At 48.6% G+C, this 22,666-nt stretch overlaps 1 protein-coding gene and 1 long non-coding RNA gene across 4 annotated transcripts in view; one reads left to right on the top strand and one right to left on the bottom strand.

Annotated features, from left to right (window-relative positions):
* Positions 1-22,666, bottom strand: part of Nlg-5 (neuroligin 5) — a 108,617-nt gene that overhangs the window by 45,723 nt on the left and 40,228 nt on the right. The window lies entirely within an intron of this gene.
* LOC139767760 (uncharacterized) lies at positions 11,988-12,970 on the top strand. 2 transcript variants are annotated; one of them, XR_011717219.1, is made up of 3 exons: positions 12,051-12,325; positions 12,450-12,617; positions 12,718-12,970. It is a non-coding gene; the product is annotated as an uncharacterized lncRNA (long non-coding RNA). The 2 variants fall into 2 exon arrangements; XR_011717218.1 differs by lacking the exon at positions 12,718-12,970 and having other exon boundaries at positions 11,988-12,325; positions 12,450-12,597.

Below are 22,666 nucleotides of genomic sequence, written 5' to 3'. Positions count from 1 at the left end.
CGTATTCATCAGGCGGTGCCGGACGGATTTTTTTTTCTGGTCCTTTCATCCTTTCTTTCATCCCCGGCCCGGCCCCCCCGGTCGTTACGCTCCGCGTAACGACGCGCCGGAATGCAACGGTCGCAGATAGCGGCGGTATAATGTTCGGTTGCTGCACAGATGGATAATCAGCCTGGAAACGGGTATAATGGGAGGTTGTTACGAGTGAATTAGCGGATCCGCGAAACGCGTGCAACGTGTTCGAAATACTTGGAGAGCGGGATGCGAATACGGGATTCGATATGGGAAATTTTCGGTGGAGACGATGCCGAGGAGAATATGGAACGTCCTACGAGTAAATTAAGGAAAAGCCGCTAAGCGGTCAGGACAGGATCTTTGTTGCCTAATATAATATTTTTCGCGTGAATTTATGTACAATTCACATCGCCCTGGCAAACCACGCGCCGTTATTCTCGGATTTGAAACGTAATCTCGACTAAAGCTAGAACAGTACCGGCGTCAATAAAATTGATAATCAATTTAATTACGCTAGTACATTAGCATATATTAGAAAAGTGCAATACATAAATTGCGCATAAGTTCACGCAAAGAAATATTATTAGGCAATCAAGATCCAGTCCTGCGCTCGTATTCTACTTATTTATTGTCCTAGAAGTAATTTCTCCCTTTCTTTTTCGGCCGCGACCTAAATGTACAACAATATCGTTTTCCACGCCGATCGGTTATTACCCGTGTCACTTTTCCACCTGGCTACACAATTTCCTGATATTTCTATTACGTTTACTACCGCGTTACATTTCTCCCGGGATCAGTATCTTGTCGCGAGGGGGGGAAAAAAATCGATGAAGGGCGGCGCACCGCGTACGATACGCTCTACTCAAGGGGGACGCGGGCGACCAACGATAACAATCGTTCGGGTAGCCTCGCCTGGCGTAAATATTAGCAGTTAGGGTCGCCGGTATCGTAATTAACTCGTCCGATCCGTTTAATTAAATACGAGGGCGAAACGAGAGGGTTTTTAGCGCCGCGCCGCGCCCCCTTCGCTCTCTTAACGGAGGATCCTGCGAAAGGAAGAGAAGAGGAAGACGATGGGAAAAAAGAAACCGTTCCCGACTCGAGTACGACCCCCGCATACGATGGAATTCGGGTCGAGTAATTCTGAAGAATTTATCTCTTAGCTCTTTCTCTTTTTTTTTTCTCCCGCTGTATTGTATAGAGTCGCTAGTAGGAAAAGCAAATTTACCGATGGCGCTAAGGAAATCCGATCCGATCGCGAGATGCCCGGCGAAGTGACGAGATGGAGAAGAGCTTCTGAGAATGGACTTCTCTGTCCATCGGGCCATGTGGTCGTGCAGGAAATTCTGGTAGGGACGATTTAAAGTTGTACCCAGGGTGGTACTCGCGAAATCTCGTCTCCGTCGTCGTCTCGAGAGCCAGCTCTCCTTCCCGCGGATATTATAACTTATCCGGGAAGTATGTACGCGCGCACATACATATATACACGTGTATGTGATGGGGAAAGACGGGAAAGTTTTCGAGAGGACGACTTGCGTTAACGAGTCACTCGAAAAACACGCGGATCGATATTGATTGTGCCGTGCGCGGCGGTGGCGGGTGCCGCGCAAGAACCGAGTAATTTAGTCCGCTTAAGCTGGAGAGTATGTACCTGCGTCCCCCTCCTCCTTCCGTCGCGAAAATTCGCGAAACTTCGTTGACTGCGAGCCCGGGACCGGAATTTAGCGCTAAATGCGAGTATCCGTCCGAAACTCCGAGTGTACACGTCGGTCAAGTGTTCGCCAAATTAAATGCTAAACGGTACAGCCGGGGGGGCTCTTACGACGCTCATAATAGTCATAATGACGGTCGAAGGCGAAAGTCCGTCGGATTCGCCGCGACTCATTCATTGCACGCGTGCGCGCGATCTCTATTCGGGATGTATATTTAAAATCGAGGAAATCGTATTCCGTATGTCCGCGCTTTGCTGAAAAGTTGAAAAAGCTCGCGGCGCGGCTTTTTATCCGCGCGTTGCAATTCATATCGTGTATTACCGGTACGCCCGCATTAAATATACGTGCGTTATTAAACACGACCGGCATATCCCGGGGAGAGGAAATGATATTAAAATAATTTCGTTGCGGATATATTCCCCGGCTAATTACGCGCGGGACGCTTCTGTCCTATCTACATAATGACATGCGCAAAATGGAAATATCGAGCTGCTTTGAAATCAATTATTTGTTGATAATATTAATCACCAATTGTGCCGCGATGTCACTCGCCGCTGCCGCCGCCTCCTCCCGTCTTTGATATATATATATATATATATATATATATATATATATATATATAATTACTCGAGCGTGCGCGCGCGGTGTTACGCAATGTAGCGTCGCGGAAGATTCCTTGAGGGGAATGTCGTAATGAAAACCTCCCTTTAAAACGTTTAAGTAAACAGCTCCGAAGCGATGAAATATTACATCGTTGTCGCGGCATTCGGAAGGCTAGGTACTTTAAATAGTTATCGTGCATCCCCGGTCGCGTATCCCGCGCTGTTAAATTGCGAGAGATCTTTCGACGTCTCATCGGCGGGAGGCGACTTTGAAAATATGAGGATTTATTTCCGCCAAAAACACGAAAGCACGTTTCGGCGATAATGAATAAAACATAGCCTCCGCGCTTTGTATGCGTTGCGCCCTCGCATATTCATCGTACATGTTGAAACATATTAGTCAGCAACAATGATTTTTTTCACTATTTGCATACATATATACACACGGGAAACGCGCGCGGGGGGGAGTGGGGTGGGGGGAAACACGCGTTTGTTCGTTCGGCGTTAAAATACAGATTGTGAAACACACGGTTTTCGGCAAATTCGGCGCGATCGCCGAATCGAATTATTCGAGACGGTGAATTCCGATGTCCCGTTTACAATCCGTCCTGATGAAACCCCCCGCGCGCCAAATAGCCACGTTTGTTACTAATTGCGCGCTTTGAACGTACAAGCGTTACTCTTGCGCACATTTCCGCATTCATTTACATTCGCGCGTCATTAATTTCGGGGCCCCTGCACCCCCCCCCCCCCCATGTCGAAAATCACGTGCGGTGACAAACCGTCAGCCGTTTCTCTCTCCGCGTGATGTCGATCAATTACGATATTTCATAGATTCTCCTAGAGGTGAATCAAATTGGAAAACGCGCCGGAGGGTGCACTCTCTTGCGGCGATTTATCGACAAATCGCGTTAACAGCGACACTTTTGCGACACTTTTTATTCCGCCAGTAGTAAAAAGGACATCGCGCGCGCGCGCGCGCGGCCTCGGATGAGACGCTACGCTATTTCTCGGTGCGCTCGAAAGCGAGGCACTTCGTCGCGACTGCAACTTCCCGCGGTGTAATACTCTAACCGCCGGTGTTTACCACAAAATGCCGTTATATTATATAAGTCCCGTGAAAGCCACGCGAACTTCCGCGAGACGTGCGCGGTGCGCGGCGCGGTGCGCTCGCTCGCTCGCTCGCACGCGGTGGTACGCGGTGTGTTTTTAGGGGAGTTTGGCATTGGCAAACTCAATTCGAGTTTATGTTCCTTGTGTGCAAAGTGCACTCGCAGCGAAGTTACGATGCACGAAAATACGCCGTTATGAGTCCTAAAGCTATCCTTCTCTCGGCTAAAATATACATACGGCTCCTCGTCGCGCCTCGTTTTTCCGCGCGCGTTAAGACAACGTGCGTAAAACGTTTACGCGCCGAAAACGCGTGCGTCTTGAACCTTCGTCCCGTGGCCTCGAAAGCCAGTCGACTTACTTATTTACGAAATTAACACGCCGTGTCTTATTTATGCCCGAATGCTCGCTTGTTAAACGCATATACCTCCGAGATATTGGTCTGGTCGAACTCTTTCTCTTGCTCGGCCGGAATAAATTATCGGTCCCAGTATCAGAGAGATCCTATGCTTCCACAATTACACGAGATACATATCCTTCGCGAAATCAAGAGAAGATCCAGTGTGCGCGATATAGAATAAATTATTGTACGAAGAGGTTTCGAACGTAGTAAAGATCTTAATGCAGTGCACACACAATTTTGTCGTTTGAAAATCCAGACTGCGACGTGAAAGCCGAGTACTTGTGCCCCCTCAGTTTGCAGATCGTCTATTTCGTAGATGAGCGAGCAAACAAACCTCCGGGCGAGCTGCGTGCACGCAGGACGGGGAGATTCCGGCCAACAGTCTCGAAAGCGAAATTGTGAGTTATAGGACGTGCGCGAAAAAGCAGCATTTACCGCGGTCGTTTAGGAGAAGGCAAGCCAACGGCGGGCGGCTGGGGCGCGCTTTCGCAAATAGTGCTCCGCATTGATTTATCACCGACCGAAAAAGACGGGTTTGAGGTCGCGCGCGCGGTGGAAGGGAAGGGAAGGCAAGGGAATCCGGGAGAGGCCGGGCTTGCTTGTCGAGGGAAACCCTCGGTGTGGCCCCGGAGAGCCGAGAGAAGGTGAGTGTTAAGCTCACCGAAGGGGTGGGCTCGCTCGCTTCGCGTTTGCGAAGGGTCGCAGGGAGTGACAAAACGCCACCCCGCCGGACAAGACCGCGGCGATCCGTCACTTGGCTGCGAGCCAATCGGGCGCGAGGGGCGCACTTCCTTGTTTTCGTCCTGCGCGACTTCGACGTCTGATTGCAAATTGCACCCCTCCGTTCCTCGAACCGCCCGCGCCGCCGCGCCGTCCCGTCGCGCGCGACGCGGCGATCTTACCGGGATCGCCGGTGATTTTCGCAGGGCTCAAACCTGATCCGTCGCCGCATCCCTTCCCGACGCCGAGCTGTTTGTCATGGCGCATTAAAGTGCCACGACTCGATCCGACGATTTTCAAGGCACGGGACGGTACTTAACCCTTGTCCGGCAAAGCTCTCCGGTTTTTTCAGTTCCCTCCACAATCTCCACAAGATCTAGTATTTCTTGTACAAGATACATCCGTGTAGTAAAGAAATGGAATATATGGAGAAACGGAATAAATATCATTTATCTGTACCTTAAGGTTACTTTACCTCGCGATTCGGTTCGACGTACCAGTTGAATGTTGCACCCCATTGTAATTTACGTTATTACACCTCGCGTCTACCGACATCAGTAGTTCAGCTTTAAACTTTATCGAACGCAGGCCCTGCGCGCTATCGCCACGCATTTAAGCAGCCGAACGCGGGGGCTGCCTGATCCCCGAGTCTCCATTTATGTTAAGTGTATGCAACGTGTTACATCTGCGAGACTCACAACTATGCAACTATGGCACTCGAGCCGGCGATAAGGATCCGCGCGCGCATTGTCTCTTACGCACCGTATCGATAACGCCTTCCTCCTCACCAGAGGCAATCTCCTCGGCGTCTCCGGAGACTTGACGTTCCGCGCGCTCGACGTTTTCCCCGCGACTCGAGCCTTCAAAACAATCAGGCATTTCATTCGCAGGCAAATCTAATACTCCGCGCAAACGCGTAAATAGCTCTTCGCGAATGCACGTCGCGTCGCGAGTCTCGCGACGTTATCGTCGAGAAGTACCTACGTAATCGGAGAACAAGAGAAGAAAGGAAGGCGAGAAGAAATAGAGCGGGGGGAGGAAGGGAGGGGAGAGAAATATGGAAATATATCGCGAAAATTGTGGTTTCGCAACCTCGCTCGCGCGCTTGTTATTCCGCGTCCCGCGCGGAATTATTTTCGCGTCCGCCAAATTGGTCGAAGAGAGGCGAGGCGGCGAAGCGCGGGAATCGTCGCCGCCGCGGCCGACGCTTGCGGGAGTTACGTCAACCGGGCCGGTTTATTTACATAACGCACCGTCGAAACGTCGACAATCGAGAGATCGACATTACGGGTGGTCCCCGCGCGCGATGTAGCGCGATGTCCCCTTCACCGCGCATTTGCATACAAGCATACACGCCGGCAAACAACACCGCTGTGTGCGCGCGCGCGCGCGCGCGCGCGCTGCTGCACTCGAATGCATTAACCCCCCGGGGGTCTCTCAGCCGAAGGGACACACGCCCGACGTCTCCAGACTCTCGCTCCGTATTTGCATTTACCGATGTGCCCGTTGTTTGTTCCTCTCCGCCCGCCGGGCGAAAGCCAAGGGAAGGGACAGAGAGGGATGCGCGAGTGCACGGCGACGTTTCTCCGGATCTTACTCGTCCTTTTCGAAACTTTCGTCGCGTTTATATCTATATTTACGTGCCTTTGTTGCGAGCATGGGACGGTATCGAAGGATTTTTATTGTGAAAAGTCGGTAAAATAAACAACGCACGGGGTAAAAGCGTACAAAAATTTTTACGGAAATTTGTTACGCTTCTCTTTCTCTCTCTTTCCCTCTCTCTCTCTTGGCGCTTTTAAACTGCATACAGAATATCCGATTAGCAATTTTTAAAAAAAATTTCTTTGATAAAAGATTCAGCGCGCGCTTACGAACACACAGACACGCGCGCATTAAATTTACATTTTATCTTGCTGTTTACATTCAACGTTGTATCGTTTATTTAATTCAACCTCGATGTTTACTTTTATACGCTATTCCGCGGATCTTAGAAGTATAAATCAATTTCGTTCCGTTCGCTCTTGCTCATCTCAGCGTAATTCAGCGCTGAGATAATCATTCGATTTATGACAGTTTATCATCATAATTCACTCATTATAATAAACTTGCGGTTAGAAAACATTTTCTTTATTTTCTTTTCTCACGACAACGTAAAGTCCCATTTCAAAAAATCTATACGCTACAAATAAATTGGATCATTGTGTTAACAACTACGATCAAAGTTAACGCGAATATTTGTTCATTTAACAACCGATTGGTCTAACTGGAGTTTACGGGATGAAATTAACCCCCACAGTCAGCCAATTAAACATAAAGGTACTCCGTCTAAACTCCGCTCGATGTTTCACAACCAAGTTCGAGAGTCAGCTCTTATTATTTCAACCTACGAAACTTTAACACTGTGCATATATGTAATATTATGCATGTCGGCCGCCGCGCTCCTACCTCTGAATTTACGTAACCGTCATCCAGAGCTTACGGGAGCTTTACTAAACATAGCGCGAGCCATATTAGAAGTTTCGCGTTGCCGGAAAAGTCGCACGACGTCTTTATCGCGACCACCAATACATATAATTGATACACATATAAATAAACATATATAGACAAACTGATATAAAAAAATTGATGTCTGAAATATTCGAAAGAGAGACGGATAAAGATTAAGAGAAAATGAGGATACCTTAACCGTAATACTTACTCTTAATTTTACGTATATATGAAATAGATAATAGAAACACGTCATGTAGCTCCGGCTGGGATGTCTGACACGATATAAACTGCAGTCGTTTAATTCACGCGGCTAAAGTCATTTATTCCGTTCATGATTATTATGATGGATTCGCAGGAGCTTTAACCGGGAATTAGATATTACGCTGTCAGATAGGTCGGGGGCTGCTCTCTCCATAAACGGAGCCGCGCGCGCGATTCGAGTCCCGGGTTAGGTATGCGTGCCGCATATATTTGCATGCCTGTAAACGTAGATAAATTACCTGCGAGCGAGAGTAATGTGTCGATCCAGCTTGTACACGGGATTTCCGCCCCGCGAAATCTCTCTCCGGTGTACTTTGCATTCGTTAATGAACGCGGTTTGCATAATTGCCTCGCAGAGGAGTACTTCAGTCGGAGGGAGGGGGGGGGGAGAGGAGGAGGAAATTTATCGAATTGTCTTTGACGGAAGCCTGATTTGATTTAGAAACACGCGCGCGCGCGGATCGATTCAGACCTCATCAATTCCGCGCGTGCACCCGATATACACGTCGTCGCTTATGCCGCGCCGGTAATTATTCCCACTTGACGTTTATAACAGTAACGTCTTTAATGCGTTATTATATCGTATTATGCGCGCGGGACACATTGGCAGCCTCTACGCTCACGCTCTCTCGCGAGGCGTTGCCAATTATCATTCATATTTCAGCGTGTCTCTCCCCCTTACCTGCGGAACAGTATAATGGAAGCGTTCGAGAACAAAAGAACCTTTGTACAATAGTGAATGTTTATTTAGACTTTCGGAGCTCAACAATGCGAGCTTGCATTATTACTCGCGCCGCGCGCGCGCGTTCGGACATTGTGTTTGTATTATTATATATTACATTACATTACCGCACGGTATATCGCGACGCGTTGCCGTTGACCGTTTCGGTTTCCGTTCGACGCGACGCCTCCGCTACCGTTCCATCTGTTGTCCCAGCGAGCGAGATCGAGCCGAGCGCGCGCGCGCGCGCCGTTATCGTTAAATCGGGCCGGCAATAATGAAGTCAAACGATGTTGTCGCAATTTTGCATAGAGGCGGCAGCTTACACGTCGCCCGGAGTTCGTCGAACTTGGGTTGCTTTCGTCGCACTCGAATGCATTAGGCGGACTTAAAGTTGGGATGACGACGACGACGGCGACGACGTCTCTTTGCATTTGCATTTACTGCAGTCCACACGCATTTGCATTTAGTTACGGATCATTGCTGTACACGGAAAAACCACGGAGTGCAACGGCGAGATGTGTGTGCGTCGCCCGTATGCACGATCGATGATCCCGCGATCAATCAATCACGGGGGGGGGGGAAGAGGGGGAGACGGGGAGGGAAGCTTTCTCCGCCGCGAACAATGCGCCATTGTCTCGCGACGGATAAAAAGAATGCACGGTGCACCGTGGCATTGTTTTACCCCGCAAATAATCCCGCGTTACAAGGAGTACATTTACGCGACGAAACCACGAAGATATTAATGAATCGGATACGAGAAGACGTAGCCAACGAGCTTTTGTGTCGCGCGCAATAGCATTTTATCGCCAACATTTCTCCTGTCCTACCCGTAAGTCCGTTACTCAGCGTCGAACTCTCGAAAAATATTCGACGAGGTACCTCGCGATTCGAGATGAAATAACTCGTGCAAACTATGCGAACGGTCGTTCCTGCTTCGCTCGGGGACGAGAGAAAATGAAAAAAAGGAAACGGACCGCGCAAAGATCGATTTTTCTGTTAATTAATCATTTGCACGTTATTATTTGTATATTTCTTTCATGTGCTTCCCCGCGCGAAGCGTAATATATCTACCGAAAACGCGATTCCCTCATCTCGTAATCGTAATCGATTTTGGGCAACAGTCCGCGAAAGAGCCTTTCCTCTCAGGAGCTCTCGCGTAATCCCCTCATCTCGCCGCTTTAATGTAGACGGGTTACGTCAGAAAACCTCTCGTCCGCGCGCCTATTTTCCCCCGCTCGAGGCGCATAATTGCGACAGCGAGAGAGAGAGAGAGAGAGAGAGAGAGAGAGAGAGAGAGAGAGAGAGAGAGAGAGAGAGAGAGAGAGAGAGAGAGAGAGAGAGGCTGAGACGCGGGGCACCATCGCCGCGGCAGGCAGGAACTTCCGGAAGAGAGGCCCGGCACTTTTTCGAAAGTAACGTCTCGCCGCACGCGGAGAGAAGTTACTGCGGCCAGCTTTGACGCTGGCGGAACGAAATGAATCTCATTAAAATCGCGCTGCTCACCATCCGGCGCGCGCGCACGCGCGCGTGGACGCGTTTTACGACCTTCCGAGTGAAAAGACAGGCTTTAAGGGAGAGAAACAGAAGTGCGGCGAGCGGGCGCGGAAGGAATTAACTCCGTCACGCTAAAAAGAAATCTCGTGTCCCGGTAAGCCGACGCGACGCGCCGAGGCGAATCCGGAAGATTCGCCATCTCCCGTTTGGCAAATGTCATCGGCGGAGTTTAAACGCCGTATAAATGGATCTACCCCCGACACGCGGGGGGAGGGAAGGGGAGCTCTTCCTTTAGGGCACATAGGTGCGGGTTGAAGTAGGTTTGTCAAGTTAGATTGGTTAACTCCAGATTATTCACCCTTCCCATTAATTAAGCTCGTTTATTATCGCCGCGAGAACGAGTTTATCCGAAACGGGAACGTTCTTCGAGCCTTTCGAGCATGGTTTAAAGCGGGGCAAGGTACACCGCGACTTATCTTCGTGATCTTCGTTAACGGCGTCTATTAATGTTACCTGCAATTTGTGTGATAGCTCTGCAGAAGAAAAACATCGGCGAGTAAGATAAGAGCGTGATAAAACGCGATACACGCGAGTTGAATTGTTACTGGACGGTTTTCTCTCCCTTTCTCGCCGTTGTTTTCGCAATTTTGTGGATCTTAACTGGACTTTCTTCGCAGCTTTGGGTTTCCATAGCGATGGAGAGTCGGTGAAACAAAAAAGAGATCGTGGATGAAGTGTCGATCGCAGCCAACGTGACAGCCCGATGTCTGGCGTGTAAACGGATGCTAATGCTCCGAAACTCCCCGGCATTCATTGTCGCCCCCTTCGGCGTTGAGGATGGTAAACATTGGCTCGTTTGACGGAGCGACGGAAAAGTTGCGAGACCCTCGGAAAGAATCATCGTCGTCGACGGGGCGACGCGGGGCGAAGTGGGATCGGAGGAGCGGGGCTCCTTGGAGCTTTACTCTTTATTTTCCTCCCGCTTGCCTGACCACCTTAAGCCCCCCGAGCTTTCCCCGGCACATCTGTCCCGCTATTTATTCCTTTTTTACTTTCTCGCTCGTCGTTTCGCCGACCGACATTCATTGTCCAGTCGCGAACTTTTCGAGCTTTCGTACCTTGGCCCCGCGCGCGCGAGAATGAGAAAAGACGAGGAAGCTTTTAAAGGAGGAACTCGCTGGCGAGTCAGGGAGACAGGAAAACAAAGGTCGGGGGGAGGATCGGAGGAAGAAACAGAGAGAGAGAGAGAGAGAGAGAGAGAAAACGTAAGATTGATCGTGAGAATTCTGGGACACAGAAACACCGGTTTTTCTGGCCGAAATACCTGTACCCGGTGAATGCGCGACAATATTTGCGATCGTTGGCGATTGCCGGTCGCGAGGGAAGTGTTTTCAGGGTAAATATTGAATATTTAGCAAGACAGATTGACTAAAATCGCGGAAGCGAATTTTTTTCATTGTTTTCGAAAACAGCCGTGAAAGGTCAATCACTTGGTGCCCTGGTTTTCCACCCCTCCCCCCCCCCCCCCCCCCGGTTGATCTCTTCGCGAGTTTTCGGGCGCGGCGCGTGCATTGCGTCGAAATGCCGGTTAAAAAATATTTAGCGTTTAACGCACGGTATTTTATATTCCATTGGAAGATGGAAAGCTGGTTTTCCATCATCCGCAGACGCGTATCAAATATTTCTGGGGCGCGAAATGATTTCGCGCGCGTAGAGGGTTGGTATAAAGCGCGGTGATTCGCCGTGCGTTATCGCGTGTAGATTACATCTAATCGCGGCTCGTCAAGAAAGCTGATCGAGCTGGGATTTTTCCCACCTCTTCCCCCTCCCTTCGTTCTCATCCGATACGTAACGCGAGGGCCCTCCACCCTCGCACTTTCATTCCGACCGATATGAATTATTCTCGCGTTATTCAATTCCAACGTAATACATATTTAACGCCTCCCAACCCCTCTCCAATCCTATTTTGCCGTCTCGTAGGACACGCCGTATAAATTATTCACGTGTGGAACCCGTTTTTGAGCCCGTTCCCGCCGTCCTGGCCGGCTTGTAAGAAGAAAGAATGCATATGCATACGCACGCACCCGCCACAATGTTACCTTCCTTCTTCGGGATCGCTTTTCCGCGCCCCGTCCCGTATTTATATTCCGTACGTACAGGTATTACAGCTCGATTATGTACACGCTCGCGTACATATATACACACGCTGACGTGAATACTGCGCACCGGCTTTAGGGGCGATCGTAACGGATGGCCGGTCGAGGTATCGAAAAATAAAGAGACGAGACAAATCGTGTGTCGCCCGCTTGCAATAAATCACATACCAGATACATGAAATTTTTCTGCTCAATTCTATTTAATCTTTTTTCTTTAATTTATACGTCAAAGATTTCTTTCGAACAAATAGATACCGCATAAAATTTATGTAAAAAGGATCGCGTTGACTTGATTTCCATTCGAACAAGCATAGATTTTTCTGCTCAACCCTATTTAATTTTTTTTATTTATACATCAGAGATTTTTTTGAATGAATAGATAGGGGAGACCGGGGCTAGACCGCTAACGGGGTAAATCCGCCAAATCAAATATCTCGGAACCTGTATATTGTGCGAACTCGCTATTAACATTGTAAACGCTGCTTATGGTACCCATGTGACCAACGGAGTTTCGGCAGGTTACCTGCCGTGTTATGATTTTTACGAGGGCAAACGTGTTTTCGGAAGGTGAAAGTTACATTTTCTGCGCGTGGAAATTTTGTAATATCTGCTATAATATTTGCTCTCCAAATCTCGAGGTACGTGATTATAAAGAGTAATGCATGCTGAACACGAATCCAGTGTAGTTTTTTCATTATCGTTGATGTCTAATATTTCGTGGGCGATCAAACCTGAAACTTAAGTTTGGGGTTAATCCGTTAGTAAGCAGTCCGGGTGCATTTCCAAGGCATTTCCGGGCATTTCCAGGCTCACTGCATATGGAATATGGATGAGACGGGAATTACAACCATTCAGACACCGAATAGAGTCATCGGACGTCGAGGAGTGAAACAAGTCGGGCGAGTGACTTCTGCGGAAAGAGGAACCCTCGTAACTATTTTTTAATAACGTTTTGCATAAAAATTTTAAATAAATTTTTATATTTTTCTCTTAAAAAACAATTATTAAGATGTATTCTATCATTTTTCAGGATTAGATGTACGTATATGTATTGAAAATGCAGTGTAACGGTTAAACCCCGGCATTTTTGAGATTTCAATTTTTGCACCGTTGTCGTTTTTGCTCTATACCGGTTAAACAAAGCGACGTAGATAAAAATTTCCTGTATAAATTTTGTAGCTAAAGGTTCACTCTTTACAGTGGTATACCACATTTAACTACAATTATTTATTTTGTTGTTAAAAATCGGCACCGAAAAAAAACTAACGGTCTAGCCCCGGTCTCCCCTACTGCATAGATTTATGTAAGAAGGATCGTTCCTGATTTCTATTTATCTAATTTTCCGCGATAAGTATAAATTTTTCTAGACTAAAAAGACGCGTAGAAAAAAAAATTTTGGACACGAGATTTTACTCGGGATACCGGCGAGCTTTACAATCGCTGCTGCTCAAATGTATGTATTATATATATATATATATATATATATATATATATATATACTGGTGCACACATAGGTAAACATACCTACTTGCACGTATTCAATGTACGCCGGGGTATCGAACTCGCCTTCACCTCTCTTACTACTTTCTATTCGATAATCCTCCTCCCCCTGCGCTCCGCGTCTATTCCTTTAGAGAGAGGTCCCCGCTTCCTTCTACGCGCGAGTTATCATCGTGAAGTTTCGCGTTCCCGGCTAAATATTCCGTTCGGAGAAGTACCCTCGATGCGTTCCCGCGATCCCGATGGGGAGATATGTATATTCGCGCACATACGCCAGGGGGGTGGAAAAGTGCCATTACCGCGTTTTAGCAATCTCGCGAAGTCACGAGGCACGTTGTTCTCGGAATGCCAAAGCCGCTTCTGCCCCCGCTTTTCTATCGGTTCGATTACTCGCCGATCCGGAAATCTGACGCGGCTTATCTCGGTATCTATCAGATCCATCGGGGGGGGGGGGGGGCGGCGGCAGCCGGGAAAACACGTATACAATCGCGCCGGCCCGGGATAAAGCCGGGCTTGCGGAGCGAGCCCGGAGTCTACATTTTCTACGTTCAATTTGCGAAGGGCAATGGTTTACCGCTTTGGGCTCTTTAATAATTCATGCCAAGTTCGCGAATACAAATTATCCTATACCGCCCGTGAGGAAGCGATCGGAAGTCGCATGGCATTGGCAAGAAAAAAAAAACAGATCCGACGTAATCCGACATTTCTCGATTACCGTCGGAACCCCAACCCCCTCCGCGCGCGGAATCGATTCTCGGTCTTCGGAAGGACGACTCCGAAATCTTAACCCCAGATTTTATTCTTTTCTTGTCTCTTATACGAGCTTCTCTTTCCCCAATCTAATAAATATTCCATCTCTTTCTTGGCCCGGTCGGTGGCACCGTGCCGGAACGTCCATTGTTTGTGGGTGCACCCACAATCTGCAGCTCTCGTGCCCGCTCTCGGGTCCCAGAAACGGCGGCGTGGGGACGTCCGACGGGACGCGGATGATCCTCGCCCGGCACTTCACCACGATCAATGAATACACGACGAGACGCCTCAATCGAAAGGGCACTCGAAAAAAAAAACCGGGTCTCTCTTCCACGATCCCGAACGTCGACTCTTTTCCCCTAGCGACCGCGTAAAAGCACGAATTCTAGAATACCATGCTGGACTACAATGCCGAACAACGGAATCGCATCAACGTTCGACCATTTTATTTGCTATATTTCTGTTATTCTCTCTGCGACATTATTTTCATAAATCTGTAAGACAAAATAAAAGCCTCAGAGGTTCGGATCTCTTCGAAGTTCAATATTGTTCAATTCCGCGCAATATCGCCCGCCGTCTCGCGCGGAATTCGAATTCGCGCTCCTCGATCATCTCGCGGGAATAACGCGAGAAGTCGCGCGGTATCTGAATGGTCACGAAAGGCAATCTGGGATCCGCCAGCCGATCGCAGTCTTTAACTTCCCGTTTTACCGTTCGCGCTCCACTCCCCGCGCGGCGCGCGGACGGAACGGAGTCGATCAATTTTATCTTCGTCCCGGCCCGAGAGACGATTGTCGGGCGCGCAAGCAATCGTCGTTGGTTAGCCGGCGAATTTAGTTCCCACCGCGCTTTTGTGCTCGCACCTCCGGGGATATAAAGGAGATCTTATCTCTCTTACGTCCCCCTCCCCCTTCCCTCACCGTCCTACCGCGCGCCGCTACTTCGTCGCGATCAATGAATTCGTGATGAGACGGTCTCTGCGATCGGTGGGATCGGTGCCGGACCGAGAGTCTCGAGAAATCACAACGGCGAGAGATCTTCGACGGTGCGCCGTTGAAGCGCGAAGCGATCGATGAAGTCCGCGCGCTTTCCTTCGATAGATCCGGAGACTTCTTCGAGGACTCCCTCGGGATTGAATCGGGAGCGCCCCCTCAATTTTCTCGTAATATCATTAACACCGTATACGTGCCATGGGCCATGGCTCCGCGCGATATCATTCCGCCGCGGGCTTCCTTTGTGTAATCTGCCGAGATTGTAGGCACCATTGACGTCACTCCGTCCAATCTCGTGTTGCTAATTATTCTCCGCTTGAACGTTTGATCGATTTTCGACCAGGCGATACAACGTAAACTTTATTCCGCGTCCTAATTTCTTGAATATATATAATCTTCGAAAGTGGAATTTAATTTTTTCGAAGTATCTTTATATATATATAAATAAGGGGGGTATATCCCCGCGCGTATATCTATGAGATTGCTTTTTGGAGTCCAGGCGGTCCGGAAGTATTTTTCCAAAGTTCTTATCCGCGCGCGGTTATCGGACTGCCCGGAACAGACGAACTTTGAGAAAAGAGAGTTTCATGAAACTACATTTTGGAGAACACAGTCCCCAAAGGATTAAACTAAAACTCCGCGGAAACGAGCGTTAAAGAGCTGAACTGCTCCTGCAAAAGCCTATATACCCGAGCGTGCTCGGAAAATTCGAGCGCGGTCTCTCTACCCGCCTTTCACTGTATCCAGAAAAACCAATCTATGGCGAAACGCACGGGCGAAATGGCAATTTTAACGATCCGCCCTCCCGCGCGCCCCCCTTTTTTTCCGCGCGGTCTCCTCGCGGGAACGATTCGGATTGTCGAACACGCTCGTCGATTTATCCGCGGATCATAACGTCGAGATTGCGCGGTCTTATCGCGTCGGCGGAATCCGCGCGCCGGTCCGCCGACGATCGAGTTGTCGTGCTGGTTTACGCGCCTTTTCGCATTTCATATATATACATACATGATGCGTACATATATCTATGCATATATGTGGGGGATCCGATAAGCGCTCTATCTCCCTTTCAAGTTTCATGCAACATCGCCGGTCGCCTCCCCGTCCGCTCTTTCATGGCTTCGATCCCGGTTATTCTTGCAGAATTTTACATTCTGTTTGATAAATACGCTTCCAGGATTGCCTTCCTTCGTCGTTGACGAAGTTTACCTTCGGCGATTTCGAGGCGTTCCTTATCCAAAAAAGCGCGCGTCGATCGATTCGCCCAAGTTGTGGCGTTGCACAAAGCCCGCGCCGCGCGCTTTTGCCAATATAATCAATGCAGACTGCGGTTTCAATAATAATACTAAGCAATCTCTATGCATCTCCGCGGAGAAGGCGGAGATATCCGCGGTGCGTCGGCACAAAGCGGTATCGATTTATTACGAAACGATAACCACGATGCATACCGTACATTCTAAACGGTTTTTAAATCATTTTTTTTTTAAATCTAGCTAACGATTGAATTTATTTTTATACGTGTGGAATACATCGAAAAATTTCCTGACATTAACGAAACATCGACGACTCCTCGTCGCTGCGTATCGTATCTCGATTATTGCTGCGACGCGACGCAAATTTGCGGAAGATCGAGTCGCGTCGCCTCGTTCGTCGCGACGCAAAACGATCGTTCGTCGGAGGAGAAATCGTGTCCTCGCGTTCTTTTCGCAGGTACGTTTCCTTTCGTAACGGCACGGCGGGCGCGACGAATGCAATCTCGCGCGATAGCGTTCCCGTGTTCGAGACGCGTCGGGACGCGCGTGGTTGAATCCTTATTTAGAATAAGGTAATGCGACAATCGCCATCGCCATCGCCATTGCCGTCGCCGTCGCCGTCGCCGCCGGGATCCGATTTCCTTCGAGCGCATCGCCGTAACTCGAAATCGGTCGAGACTGCGGAACGTTCGCTCGCGCAAAGGCGTGTGCTTCCTTAGCCGGAAAAATTCAGCCCGATAAACTTGAACTATTTCGTAACAAGCGTCGATTAAACGAAACGAGGAGATTTTCTTCGCTCCTTTTATTTCGACATTTTCTCTCGTCTGTAAATACGACAGATTGATTCGTAAAAGAGAAGCGGAAGGAAGAAGTCGAGGAAATTGTTAATCCACTCCCTATATAATTATGAAATAATATATTACTAGCGGTCTCTATATTTTCATAATCTGTGAATATATATTAATTTGTTATAATTTTCTTTTTTTTCTCTTTTTTTATTTACGTAAAAATTTTCCTTTAAAAACTCTATTAGAATATCGTCTTTCGTTTGCTAATATTACGGTTCGGTGATAAAAGTATATCATAAGCATATACAATAAGAGCTTGCAGAACTGTAACGGAAATATTTTTGTATTTTCGTATAACGTCGCCGTCGATGTAATATCCTACAATGGGTATACTAACGCACGCGTAATATCGATCGCGCGCGCAAGAAGGAGAGTCTTAAGGAAACACGCCCTAAGAGCTGACACCGCGAACGTAATTTCCTTTCGCCCGTTCTCCGCGAAATTCTCGCTTGTCGGTCACCCTCGGCTGTCGGACAGATGAAAGGAAGATACCCCACGCGGAGAGGAGATGAGACGAGAGACAGAGGGTAAGACGGAGAGAGATTTACTACCGCCGCGCGCTTGTGCGCTTCGGCCCTTTCGGAGTAAATGGACACTTGTCCGAGAGCGACGTGAGCTCGCTCGCTCGCTCGCCGAGGATGGAAAGGAGCACTTGCTTGCTGTGAAGACGGCGGTTTATCGCAAGATAGCAAGGAAGCTGGGAGGAAGGTATATATAGGGAGGAAAACAGGGAGGCAGGGAGGCAGTAGAGGAGGAATAAAAGGAGGGCGATTAAAATAGAAATAAGTGCTCCCATTTGCGGACGTTCAGATTTATAAAGCTTCCCGCGGTCGCGCTCATCCTTTTTTCACGGGGGAATGCGAGGAATCGCCTGGAATCTTCTTTCGCCGATTTTGTGCCGGGGGAAACTTAATCCAATGAGAAAATCGCGGGAGCGTGTATTTTCCGCCGTTGCTGCAGCTATCCGCTGCGAGACGCGGCCCGTATCGGACGACGCGGACGTCGCGCACTTGACACACATTCGGCGGGAGTAACTATCCAGCTTGGCATTTATATTTAGCGATAAGTCTAGATGCGCAATTATAAAGAGTAGACTGAAACATTCGTCTCTCTTTCTCTCTCTCTCTCTGCCTGTATACTTCCCTCGCAATTATTACCGTCGCGGCGTCGCAAGGGAGTATTCTTTCTTTTTTTCCTTTTAGAATTGTACGACGAGCGCACTTTCGAAAATCGCGATTTTATTTACGGGCACTTTATAATCATTACATATTTATATATCTACACAGCAGGGGGCACAACGGGGTAATGGGTCGATTTTGCCGTATTTATGCTCGCCAGTTAATCCGATTAATACGTCGAAAAGATCCGATTGAGTCCGATGTATCTGACATTACGGTTTATTCGCGTTGCGCGTCAAATCGAGAGGACTCGCGAATATTTGTCGCTATAAAATGTTTAATTTCACATTACGTTATGCGCTCGCGCGCGTGTCGTTATTTCATATACATATTACGAGCCTATACACGTGGTCGTTAATCCGCCGTTTTAACCGGCGGAACGAAGTCGCGGTAATTAAATCAATGAAGAGAACGATGTTACAAAAACGTGGTCCGTTTATTCTGCAGAGGAATAACTGTATACCGAAATAACATTTCGCAACGGTCTAAAATAAGCTGCGGAATCTGAAAATATATTCAGCCAGAAAAAAATTTCTCTCTCCGTTTCTATCTATCTATCTATCGAGAGAGAGAGAGAGAGAGAGAGAGAGAGAGAGAGAGAGAGAGAGAGAGAGAGAGAGAGAGAGAGAGAGAGAGAGAGAGAGAGAGAGAGAGAGAGAGAGAGAGAGAGAGAGAAAGAGAGAGAGAGAGAGAGAGAAAGAGTTTCTGCTCTGTTATAATAAACTCGATGCGTTTATCAGTCTTGGCTGATATATCGGAGGGCACAGCGAGCGAGAAAGAGAGAGAAAAAGAGAGAAAGAGAGAGACGGGAGATAAGGGGGAGGGAGAGAGAATCATTGCGATGATATCTGATCCTTCGTGAAAAATCGTTCCAATGACGGAGATATTCCACCCAAGTCGGGTAATTCGATCCGGCGCGTTACGCGGTAAAAAAAAAAGAGGAGAAAAAAGAATACGGGAGGTTTGTCGCGCTTGTTATAAGTCCACTGACATCGCTGCGAAGTGGCCGTATATACGGTTATCGCAATAACGGGGGAAACGGTGCGGTGGGCGGGCGGGATGATTGCGGCGCGGCGGCCGCCGTGATGCGCTGTGTACTTAATCAATATTGTTGATGTTGAACGGAGGTAAAATTCATCCGCCACATTTTCCACGGCACAGCGAGCGCGGCTGCTGGCGTTGTCTTATATTGGGTATCGAGCAAGTGACACGTTAAGCCGCGCGGACGCGCGCGTAAAAGAATAAAGCGAGGAATCGATGCGCCGCGATGAGCTGGCTGGCTGACTGGCTGGCTGGCTGGTTACGACGATGAAAAAGGGAGCGATGATCGAGGACGAGCGTTGACATCGTCGTCAGTTGGATCGCTTCTTGCCGGAGCGGTCCGCGTTACTGGAAGATATCGTTTACCAGCGCTCGGTCGGGTATATTAAGTGAATTAACGTCAGATCGAAATCCGCCGGTAAACATTTGTCGAGCACACACGTACGGGCATTGCACGTACGCCGCGCATTGGCATTGTAGTACGCGCGACCTTATACGTTCGCATGCCGACAGATTTTCGTTACGCAATATCGCAATGAGTAATTCAATCTACGGCAAACAAATGAAATTGATTTTATGTAGGTATGGTATTTATTTAATTTGCCCAGAGGCCAGTGTAATATCGCGAATAATGAAAAAAATAACCGTGAAATGTGAAAAAGGCAATCCGCGTAATAATTGAGTGTGGAGTTTGCACAGCGCGTTCTGTAAATAGCGTCAAGTTCGACGAGCCATAGTTCTACTCGCGATAAAGAAGTTGTGCGTGCACGATGTGTTTTCTAGCTTGAAGCGCAACCGAATGAAAGAGAGCGCGATCCAACCGGGTTCGTCGTCGTCGTCGTCGTCGTCGTCGTCGTCGTCGTCGTCGTCGTCATCTCGCTCGATTTCCCATCCCCGCGGCTAAGCACGGTCGCTGCAATTTTATCGCGTGTTTTAGCGGGGCGATGTTTCATTCAATTACGATATCGGGAACGGGAACACCGGACGAAAAGGCTCGAGGGCTCGAGGTAGCGTAAATCCACCCGTCAGAAGGGAAAATAAAGTCGAGGACGAAAGTTAAACGCTGCCGGCTGGGTAATAAAAGTAATGGAAGCTATCCGATTGAGACAAGATATCGGCCCGTCACGCGCAAAATGCGGTGAGTGACCGTTAAGATTAAATCCCGATTGAGAATCGCCCTCGTAGTGTTGTTTTTTTTTTAAATATCTGTATTTCGCGCAATTTTATCAACGCTGAATTCGCAATCGTGTCACGCTATTAACGCTTCATTTAGAAGAACGACAGCGAAAAATAAAGGATATTTTAACGCATACGATATCGCGTCCCCAGGAAATTTCCTCTTGGAAAGAGACGCGCCTTGTTTTCTTAATAAATTATCAGTATATCTCATCGTTTTTAATTTGCCGCTCGGGTGCGGAACGTCGGACGGAGAATTGCAGCACGCAACCGAATGAATGAAAGAGCGTTCCGACCGCGCTCTTAATGCGGAGGCGATGCGAAAACGATTCGGGACACAACAGGCAATTTCATTTCCATCTCGTTCGAGAGGAGCGTTCGCGCGCGGCGCGGAAGGATGGAGTGCCGCCAGCCACCCTCTCGTCGCTTTCACGCCGTTTACACGTCCGTCGAGCGGAAAGTTTGTAAGAAAGCTCGCGAGCTGTATTAATGAGGGTCTCTCCGGAGCCCGTTCGCTCCCGAGGGAACGGGGATAAAATAAAACGGCGTGTTCGAGGCGTAATTAGGCCAGGGATCCGGAGTCCTCGAGCCTCTCGGGATTCTCTCGCGCCGCCGGCGCCGAGAGGCGAGGAAAGCCGATATCCGAGAGTAGCCAATAATTCACGGGCCATTCCTTATTCAAATTCGCGCGAGCGCCGGTCTGTGTAAATTTTGCAGCCTCTCGTCGCGCAACGGGGTCGCGTGCCCCGAATTCGCCGCCCCCCCCCCCCCCCGTGAACGTTTCCGCAAAGTCCGAGGGACAACGTGTCCCTGTAATATTCACGTTGGATGTATACGGGCGCGCCCGCCGTCGCGATGTTTATCTCGGAATTTCTGACGCTGGAAGGAAGATAATGGCCCGGCATGAAGTTTATATTTAGCAAATGCAGCTTTTATTTATCGTCGCGCCCCGGTTTCGACCGGTAAAACACAACTGCAATTTCAACGCCCCGGCCTCTCGCGCATCGGCGCTTATGGTCGCTTCGTAAAAACATCACGCGCGAAGAAAAACCGGATTAACTGGAAAAATATCAAAACGCGGGCCGATTAAATTAATATGTTTGCAACGTCCGCAATGCAATATACGTATGTATATGTATACGTTTTTCCCGATGCGGTTATGGCGTCGCGCTTAATGTAGACTGCAAAACGATGCGGCTGCCGAGACCATTTCTCATACTGTCACACTTTCCATACTTCTGCGATTGCGCGAGTGAACTTTCTTGCACTTACCGCCGATGCTTGTCTATCTATATATATATATCTCCCGTCACCTGCGTTTGCGACATATTTTTTACGCAACATATTTTTTTATTGCGCAAAATTTCTCTTTTTTTTCCAGTTTGTTTTTCCGCGCCGGTTTCATACGCGTTTCCGTTTTACGCTGGCGTATCGAAGCGATCTCTCTCTCTCTCCTCTCTCTCTCTCTCTCTCTCTCTCTCTCTCCATTCAATATCCAAACTTCCGAAAAAAACGTTCGGCGACGGCGACGGAAACTAAATCTCGGGTCGACCGTGTGAGATTTGTTCTACCCGCCCCTTCATTAATTCATTCGGGTCCGTCGATGGGACGGATAAAGTGCCGCGTTAGCGACGTCCTGAGGAAAAAAAACTTCGCTCTTCGCTCCGTGCGATCGTGATTCACATTTATTACGCTTTTTGCTCCGCGACTTGGCGATAAACCAGCAATGGACGCCGATTTCGCTTGTATTCGCGCGCTCCCGAGATTAATAAGTCGCGTTACTCGATTATCGGGGAGAAACATCCGGGAGGCTTTTAAACAAAAAATAAATAAAAAGAAAAGGGAGAGAACAGAAGGAAAGGGAAGGAAAAGAAAGATCGAAAAACCGCTGACGCTCGCCGACGGCATTTTGCCACAATCCGGTCACGTTCTGCAACCTTGTGCCACTCTCTTTTCCGCTATCCCCGACCCCTTCTATTTCTTTTTGCGCCGACCAATTTACGAAACGGCAGATTCGTCGCTGCAATTGCGGCGGCCCTTGCCGTCCTACGCTGCGCTGCACTGGCGCTGTGTCGAATCAACATGGGAAAAGGCAAGAGCGAAAATGTTTCTCTAAGCCGTAAATGAGAGAATTAAATATTTAGATAAAATCGCGGTAGCGCATCGCCTTGGCAATGATGCCTTAGACTTCCGGTGCCGCGGTATCAATAATAACTTATACGCCTCGTGGCGCGAAAGAATATT

This window comes from Temnothorax nylanderi, unplaced genomic scaffold, assembly GCF_030848795.1.
Source record: "Temnothorax nylanderi isolate EJ_2023f unplaced genomic scaffold, tnyl_v1.0 TNYL_tig0012_pilon, whole genome shotgun sequence".
Classification (NCBI taxonomy): Eukaryota; Metazoa; Arthropoda; class Insecta; order Hymenoptera; family Formicidae; genus Temnothorax; species Temnothorax nylanderi.
The sequence above is the reverse complement of the archived record's forward strand: the minus strand, read 5'-3'. Positions and strand labels throughout refer to the sequence as shown.